We start from the raw sequence: 10,152 nt of genomic DNA on the forward strand, positions 1-10,152 counted from the left end.
TATAACAGTCTATTACAAATCAGTCTGAGACATTTATTTTCAACCAGGGTTTGCCCAGTGGGAGGGTTTATGTAAGCCAGCAATTGCAAAGGCAAAAAAATAAATAAATAAGGAAAAGCAGATCATTAAAACTGTTGCAGGCCAAAATGACCGAGACAAAAAAAATCCCATTGACTACTTTTTTATTGACTGAATCACTGGTGCTTCCTGTTTTAGTTTTTGCTTGTAAGCAGGAATCATGGTCAGATTTGCCAAATGCAGGGCGAGGGAGAGCTTTGTATGAGTCTCTGTGTGTGGAGTAAAGGTGGTCTAGAGTTTTTTCCCTCTGGTTGCACATTTAACATGCTGGTAGAAATGAGGTAAAACGCATTTAAGTTTCCTTGCATTAAAGTCCCCGGCCACTAGGAGCGCCGCCTCTGGATGAGCGTTTTCCTGTTTGCTTATGGCCGTATACAGCTCATTGAGTGCGGTCTTAGTGCCAACATCGGTCTGTGGAGGTAAATAGACTGCTACGAAGAATATAGATGAAAACTCTCTTGGTAAATAGTGTGGTGTACAGCTTATCATGAGATTCTCTACCTCAGGCGAGCAAAACCTTGAGACTTCCTTAGATATCGTGCACCAGTTGTTGTTTACAAATATACATAGACCGCCACCCCTTGTCTTACCAGAGTCTACTGTTCTATCCTGCCCATACAGTGTATAACCCATCAGCTGTATGTTATTAATTTTGTCATTCAGCCACGACTGTGAAACATAAGACATTACAGTTTTTAATGTCCCGTTGGTAGGATATATGTGCTTGTAGTTCATCTATTTTATTATCTAATGATTGTTCTTTGGCTAATAGGACCGATGGTAAAGGCAAATTATCCACTCGCCGCCGGATCCTTACAAGGCACCCCGACCTTCATCCTCAATATATGACAGGGATGAGGGCCTTGTCGGGTGTCTGGAGTAAATCCCTCTCGTCCAACTCCTTAAAGAAAAAATTGTCTTTGAATATGAGGTGAGTAATCGCTGTCCTGATTTCTAGAAGCTATTTTCGGTCAAAAGAGACGGTGGCAGAAACATTATGTACAAAATAAGTAACAAATAAGGAGAAAAAACACACAATAGCACAATTGGTTTGGAGACCGTAAAACGGCAGCCATTCTCTCCGGCGCCATCATTAACAATATAGTCTATAGGTTAATTTGCATAATTTTGTGGAATTAAATTGTCCTGTGTGTATTTTCATTAGTCATCATGCATCTTATTTATCCAACACAACTATCTCATGTGCACAGCACATTTTGAGCGAGATTTCGTCCGCAGCTCCTTAGCTGGTTGCTGCTGGAATAAAATGTGCTTTTACAAGCCCATTCATTGGGAAACAGTTCTAAATGCTATTGCATGTTAAAAACAAGCCTGGCGTTATGGGCGGGCCTTTGGGGGCCTGGCCTGCCCTACCATACATCCTTGTCCATCCAAATAAAAAAATGAAATATTGATTATTTATTTGAGCGATACAAAGACGAATCAATATCAGATAAATCATCCGAGCAAGCGACACAGCGCCCCTCTGTTTCAGTATGTGTAGCCCATGAGTCTGATGTTGTCTGGCATGCCATATATGGGCTACGTATAGTAAGACAAAGGGGCGCTGTTTCGCTCGCTCATATGTTTCTCCGGTGAGTAGTTTCTTCTTCAGACAGTAGAACCTGCTCCGCTCCTTCTACGACAGTTGAAGGTGCCATGTCCAGTTGATAACCACCCTGATAATTGCCTCGAAACTCAACCTAAACTATACCGAAACTAATTTCAGGAATTTAACAACAGTTTAAATAAATTAAGTAAAGTATGATTGGGGGAATGGGTGAGTTGATGAGCGAGGTGAAGCGAACGACGCATAATTATTACGCAATCAACAATTGTGAATAAAGAACAGGGCGGGCCCTTCTATTGTATTAATCTATTCTAATTATAATCTCAAAAAGGTAGGCTGTGGAAGTCATGAAATTTCGTCAGTCGGTGATTGTCAAGCAAATAACTGTTGGTCTCACGGTAATTGACCATTAATTATCATAAACACTTTTAGCATCTCCTGGCTTCCACACACAGCCTACAAATCAAATCAAATCAAACGTATTTATATAGCCCTTCGTACATCAGCTGATATCTCAAAGTGCTGTACAGAAACCCAGCCTAAAACCCCAAACAGCAAGCAATGCAGGGGTAGAAGCACGGTGGCTAGGAAAAACTCCCTAGAAAGGCCAAAACCTAGGAAGAAACCTAGAGAGGAACCAGGCAATGAGGGGTGGCCAGTCCTCTTCTGGCTGTGCCGGGTGGAGATTATAACAGAACATGGCCAAGATGTTCAAATGTTCATAAATGACCAGCATGGTCAAATAATAATAATCACAGTAGTTGTCGAGGGTGCAGCACCTCAGGAGTAAATGTCAGTTGGCTTTTCATAGCCGATCATTAAGAGTATCTCAACCGCTCCTGCGGTCTCTAGAGAGTTGAAAACAGCAGGTCTGGGACAGGTAGCAGGTCTGGGACAGGTAGTCCGGTGAACAGGTCAGGGTTCCATAGCCGCAGGCAGAACAGTTGAAACTGGAGTAGCAGCACGGCCAGGTGGACTGGGGACAGCAAGGAGTCATCATGTCAGGTCGTCCTGTGGCATGGTCCTAGGGCTCAGGTCCTCCGAGAGAGAGAAAGAAAGAGAGAATTAGAGAGAGCATACTTAAATTCACACAGGGCACCGGATAAGACAGAAGTACTCCAGATATAACAAACTGACCCTAGCCCCCCGACACATAAACTAATGCAGCATAAATACTGGAGGCTGAGACAGGAGGGGTCAGGAGACACTGTGGCCCCATCCGATGATACCCCCGGACAGGGCCAAACAGGAAGGATATAACCCCCCCCACTTTGCCAAGGCACAGCCCCCACACCACTAGAGGGATAACTTCAACCACCAACTTACCATCCTGAGACAAGGCCGGGTATAGCCCACAAAGATCTCCGCCACGGCACAACCCAAGGGGGGGCGCCAACCCAGACAGGAAGATCACGTCAGTGACTCAACCCACTCAAGTGACGCACCCCTCCTAGGGACGTCATGAAAGAGCACCAGTAAGCCAGTGACTCAGCCCCTGTAATAGGGTTAGAGGCAGAGAATCTCAGTGGAGAGAGGGGAACCGGCAAGGCAGAGACAGCAAGGGTGGTTCGTTGCTCCAGAGCCTTTCCATTCACCTTCACACTCCTGGGCCAGACTACACTCAATCATAGGACCTACTGAAGAGATGAGTCTTCAATAAAGACTTAAAGGTTGAGACCGAGTCTGCATCTCTCACATGGGTAGGCAGACCATTCCATAAAAATGGAGATCTATAGGAGAAAGCCCTGCCTCCAGCTGTTTGCTTAGAAATTCTAGGGACAATTAGGAGGCCTGCGTTTTGTGACCGTAGCGTACGTGTAGGTATGTACGGCAGGACCAACTCGGAAAGATAGGTAGGAGCATTAACAGGAAGCCAGTGTAGGGAGGCTAGCACTGGAGTAATATGATCAAATTTTTTGGTTCTAGTCAGGATTCTAGCAGCCGTATTTAGCACTGACTGAAGTTTATTTAGTGCTTTATCCGGGTAGCCGGAAAGTAGAGCATTGCAGTAGTCTAACCTAGAAGTAACAAAAGCATGGATTAATTTTTCTGCATCATTTTTGGACAGAAAATGTCTGATTTTTGCAATGTTACGTAGATGGAAAAAAGCTGTCCTTGAAACAGTCTTGATATGTTCGTCAAAAGAGAGATCAGGGTCCAGAGTAACGCCGAGGTCATTCACAGTTTTATTTGAGACGACTTTACAACCATCAAGATTAATTGTCATATTTAACAGAAGATCTCTTTGTTTCTTGGAATCTAGAACAAGCATCTCTGTTTTGTCCGAGTTTAAAAGTAGAACGTTTTCAGCCATCCACTTCTTTATGTCTGAAACACAGGCTTCTAGCGAGGGCAATTTTGGGGCTTCACCATGTTTCATTGAAATGTACAGCTGTGTGTCATCCGCATAGCAGTGAAAGTTAACATTATGTTTTCGAATGACATCCCCAAGAGGTAAAAGCCACTGATGCAGACCTTTGAAACATCTACATTTTAAAAAGTCTAACAAATCCATGTAATATAGCCTACACCTTCACAATGAATCCATTATTTATTTTATACAGGTCTAAAGAAGCATGATATGAAGAAAAGGTGGTCTATTACAGAAGAAAATAATAGCATACTCTGAGTTGTCCTTATGTTACGTCCTGATCTGGCTATGTGAAATGGCTGTGGGCTACACTAGTTCATTTAGCTGAAAAAAATTGCTTAGAATTCCGTGGCATTATTTTATTATATTTTATAGTATATTTTCTAGAAAGTATATTTTCTCCATACAATTTGAGAGAGTGCGCAGGTAGTCTAGTGGTTGGAGCGTTGGCCTTGTAACCGAAAGGTTGCAAGATCAAATCCCCGGGCTGACACGGTAAAAATTCTGTCGCTCTGCCCCCTGAACAAGGCAGCTAGCTAACCCACTGTTCTTAGGTTTTGTTTTTTGGATCAGGCTTCAATAATCTCTCATTCACAATTTGACAAGCACTTGATAATATCTACAATTTCATGGTGGCATCCCCTTTGTGTGGCCATAATGCACCCTAAAACAAACCATGCCTTTTGCTGCTCGTAGTGCTGTGTTGTGGCTTCTCCCTGAGTGCTGCTCAAACCGAAGCCCTCTCACTCACATGGCTCTCCATCACGTGATCGAGTTTTTCTCACAGGCTACAAGTGAAGACAGACAAATCAGGGACGCAACTGCGCATGTCCTTGTCCAATTCCGAGGTGCATATTGAAGATATTGGAAGAACTGTCAACATTTGCTTTTTGTCAGCCAACAAGGTGAGTAAGCCGAACAAACAGCAAAAGCACTAGCCTACCTATGTCACTCTACTATCCCTCATAGTATTAAAGTCGACCTATTCTATTCTGTGTGAGAAATAAATATTCCAAACATAGTCTGGGCCAGTTGTGGGGTGCAATAGATCCAAAATGAATACAACCACTAGCATTAAAAAAAAGTATTTACTCAATGTGGCTGACGCAACAGATCAGAATGTTTAGCTTAAAATGTTGATAAACTATTAGGCTATTTCTTCACATTATAAGCGCAGCAAATGCGCACATGGCAGTAGGATATAAGCACGAATGTTCCATTAGCGGAAAACACAATTATCAAAAGTGACCGCAAATGCAATTATGCATGTAATCCTTTTTTATAAAGGTGCATTTTTATGGTGAAAATGATCTTCCCCAAACTTGAAACTCACGCGCTGCTTATGTATGCCAGTTAGGCTCTTAATAACCCCTTGTAAAGCGGATTAATGTGCTTAATTTTAAGAAGTTATTTGACCACTTCAGTTGTGATACTAACCTTATCAAAACATATAGGCCTATGGGCTAGGCTACATGAGGTGTGCGACTATGATTCGAAAAAGTCACAAGAAAAAGGCAGTTTCTTATGCTGGGCATCATTCACAAGTGATAGGCTAATATTGTCACCCATCAGACTATTCTTGATTTAATCTTGTCTTTACAAATACTAAATAATATACAGTACCAGTCAAAAGTTTGGACACACCTACTCATTCAAGGGTTTTTCTTTATTTTTTACTATTTTCTACATTGTAGAATAATAGTGAACACATAAAAATGATGAAATAACACATATGGAATCATGTAGGAACCAAAAAAGTGTTAAACAAACCAACATTTTTGTTATATTTGCGATTCTTCAAGGTAGCCACCCATTGCCTTGATGACAGCTTTGCACACTCTTGGCATTCTTTCAACCAGCTTCATGAGGTAGTCACCTGGAACATATTTCAATTAACACGTCTGCCTTGTTAAAAGTATTTGTAGAATTTCTTTCCTTCTGAATGTGTTTGAGCCAATCAGTTGTGTTGTGACAAGGTAGTGGAGGTATACAGAAGATACGGCAAGAACAGCTCAAATAAGCAAAGAGAATCAACAGTCCATCATTACTTTAAGACATGAAGGCCAGTCAATGCGGAAAATTTCATGAACTTTGATTGCAGTCGCAAAAACCCTCAATCGCTATGATGAAACTGGCTCTCATGAGGACCGCCACAGGAAAGGAAGACCCAGAGTTACCTCTGCTGCAGAGGATAAGTTAATTTAGAGTTACTAGCCTCAGAGATTGCAACACAAATAAATGCTTCACAGAGTTCAAGTAACAGACACATCTCAACATCAACTGTTCAGAGGAGACTGCGTGAATCAGGCCTTCGTGGTCGAATTGCTGCAAAGAAACCACTACTAAAGGACACCAATAAGAAGAAGGGACTTGCTTGGGCCAAGAAACCAGGCAATGGATATTAGACCGGTGGAAATCTGTCCTTTGAGTCCAAATTTGAGATTTTTGGTTCCAACCGCCATGTCTTTGTGAGACAGGTGAACAGATAATCTCCACGTGTGTTTCCCACCGTGAAGCATGGAGGAGGAGGTGTGATGGTGTGGGGGTGCTTTGCTGGTGACACTGTCTGTGATTTCTTTAGAATTCAAGGCACACTTAACCAGCATGGCTTCCACAGCATTCTGAAGCGATATGCCATCCCATCTGGTTTGCGCTTAATGGGACTATCATTTGTTTTTCAACAGGACAACGACCCAACACACCTCCAGGCTGTGTAAGGGCTATTTGACCAAGAAGGAGAATGATGAAGTGCTGCATCAGATGAGCTGGACTCCACAATCACCTGACCTCAACCCAATTGAGATGGTTTGGGATGGTTTGGACCGCAGTGTGAAGGAAAAGCAGGCAACAAGTGCTCAGCATATGTGGGAACTCCTTCAAGCCTTCAAGACTGTCGGAAAAGCATTCCAGGTGAAGCTGGTTAAGAGAATGCAAAGCTGTCTGTAAGGATCAACGCTGGAGACAAGAAGCAGGTACAGGGAGTGAACATTTAATTAGCAACAGACATGGAACAGGACAGGACAGCGTCTGGACATGAACACATAACGACATTAATGCTGACAGGGAACAAACAGGGGAGCAGACAGTTATAGATGGGGCAATCAACAAAGGGAAGGAGTCCAGGTGAGTCCAATGATGACAAGTGTCCGTAATGACAGCCCGGCGCCCTCAAGCGCCAGAAAGGGAGAGCGGGAGCAGGCGTGACAGCTGTCATCAAGGCAAAGGGTGGCTACTTTGAAGAATATAAAATATAAAAAATAATTAACACTTTTTTGGTTACTACATGATTCCGTATGTGTTATTTCATAGTTTTGATGTCTTCACTATTATTCTACATTGTAGAAAATAGTCAAAATAAAGAAAAACCCTTGAATGAGTAGGTGTGTCCAAACTTTTGACTGGTACTGTATGTGTAAAATTTGTTTTGATTTAGAATGGACCATTATCATGCACGTGTCTTGAAATAGGGGCAGTGGGAAAAAATACATGTCATCTATGCACTTAAATACCGAATGGAGGAGGCTTTTCCTGTGGTTCATTTTCACGCCAGCCAGGTATGTAATACTCCTGTTGTAAACATAAACAATTTGCTTAATATTATTAAAGTTAAGAAATAAACATAGTTGGCCTAGTCTATAGAAAGCTGATGGGATCCTCCTCTTTTTAGTAGAGGCCATCACTCTATTTTCTCACACAATTGTTAGCTTATAGAAATGTTGCACAACATGAGCTCATGGGCTCTCATGAAATGTTTGATTTTCGATTACATTTGCATTGATGTCAGAGTGATTATAGGGAGTGCTGAGTACCAGGAAGTTTATAAGGCTACTAATGACCATCAGCAGCATCAGAGCTTAGAGAAGCCTAATTACCGTGACTAAACTGTCACATGGAATTTGACTGCCTTCATGACTAGTGACCACCGGGTTTGGCGGGTGTGGCGGTAATACGGTCACCTCCACAGCCCTAAGCCTATATCAGTCCACCGAATCCAAGCAGTCTTATCAGTCTACTCTGGCCTACAGTACTTGGAGTACACAGTGAGAGCGTGCATAATTTACAATGGCAAGAAGACCTAGCGTTGCTACAAAATCTGAATGAAAACGACTCAGATGGTGGGGAAGAATCGATCGTGACATCTCAGATGATTATTCTTCTGATTCTGAGCCTCAGCCTGAACATACATCTCCGAGGCCTAAGCGCGGAGAAAAAAAAAAAAGAATCGTGTCCACTGAGCAGGTGAGACAGGAGAGAAGAGTGGAGGGGTGGCACTGTTTGGAAAGAACAAGCCGGTGACAATGCTATGGACGATTATCAGCACAAAATGTAATCACTTAGAGCTACATCTCAAGCAAAAAACAACATCAGCAACGCACTCACCAGCTTTGTGGTTTATGTGACATGGATGTCTGATGCCATTGCATTGACGCACACCATGTAACCACGAGCTGACAAGAATTGACTATTTTTGACTGCTGTCATATTGACACATTCATTATAATGCCATTTATTGCTTTTGTGCCAATTTTCACTATTTATCAAGCACACTTAGCGCTTATGACTTTTAGGCTACTGATGTTTTCATCATTGGACTGCGCATCTTGCTGATGTTGAGAGGGCAGTCGGGTCTGGAGTGAACCAAGGGCTATATCTGTTCTTAGTTCTACATTTTTTGAAAGGGGCATGCTTATTTATGATGGTGAGGATATTACTTTTAAAGAATGACCAGGCATCCTCTACTGACGGGATGAGGTCAATATCCTTCCAGGATACCCGGGCCAGGTCGATTAGAAAGGCCTGCTCGCAGAAGTGTTTTAGGGAGCGTTTGACAGTGTTGAGGGGTGGTCGTTTGACCGCGGACCCATAACGGATGTAGGCAATGAGGCAGTGATCGCTGAGATCCTGATTGAAAACAGCAGAGGTGTATTTGGAGGGCAAGTTGGTCAGGATAATATCTATGAGGGTGCCCATGTTTACAGATTTATGGTTGTACCTGCTGGGTTCCTTGATAATTTGTGTGAGATTGTATCTAACTTAGATTGTAGGATGGCCGGGGTGTTAAGCATATCCCAGTTTAGGTCACCTAACAGAACGAACTCTGAAGATAGATGGGGGGCAATCAATTCAAATATGGTGTCCAGGGCACAGCTGGGGGCTGAGAGGGGTCTATAACAGGCGGCAACAGTGAGAGACTTATTTCTGGAGAGATTCATTTTTAAAATTAGAAACTTGAAATGTTTGGGCATAGACCTGGAAAGTATGACAGAACTTTGCAGGCTATCTCTGCAGTAGATTGCAACTCCTCCCCCTTTGGCAGTTCTATCTTGACAGAAAATGTAGTTGGGGATGGAAATCTCAGAATGTTTGGTGGCCTTCCTAAGCCAGGATTCAGACAGGGCAAGGACATCAGGGTTGGCAGAGTGTGCTAAAGCAGTGAGTAAAACAAACTTAGGGAGGAGGCTTCTGATGTTAACATGCATGAAACCAAGGCTTTTACGGTTACAGAAGTCAACAAATGAGAGGGCCTGGGGACACACAGGGCCTGGGTTAACCTCTACATCACCCGAGGAACAGAGGAGGAGTGCGTTGGGGACAGAGAATAAAAGGAGCAGATTTCTGGGCGTGGTAGGATAGATTCAGGGCACAATGTACAGACAGAGGTATGGTAGGGTGTGGGTACAGTGGAGGTAAACTTGGGCATTGAGTGACGATAAGAGAGGTTGCATCTCTGGACGCACTAGTTATGCTGGGTGAGGTCACCGCATGTGTGGGAGGTGGGACAAAAAAGGTATCTGAGGCATGTTGAGTGGGACTCGGGGCTCCGCAGTAAAATAAAACAATGACAACTACCCTAAACAACAGTATACAAGACATATTGACATTAGAGAGAGACATAAAGCGAGGCATAAACCAATCACAGGTGTTGATTGGGAGAGCTAAGACAACAACTGGTAAGACAACAACAGCTAATCAGCTAAGACAACAACAACAGGTAAAATGGTGATGAATGGGCAGAGAGGGTCAGTTAACTACACACAGGGCCTGAGTTCGAGGCTGGGGCTGACAGATAAACAAAATAAACAAAATGGAGTACCGTGATTAATGAACAGTCCAGCATGCATCAGTTATGTAG

Source organism: Salvelinus alpinus, chromosome 4, assembly GCF_045679555.1.
Source record: "Salvelinus alpinus chromosome 4, SLU_Salpinus.1, whole genome shotgun sequence".
In the NCBI taxonomy this organism is placed as follows: Eukaryota; Metazoa; Chordata; class Actinopteri; order Salmoniformes; family Salmonidae; genus Salvelinus; species Salvelinus alpinus.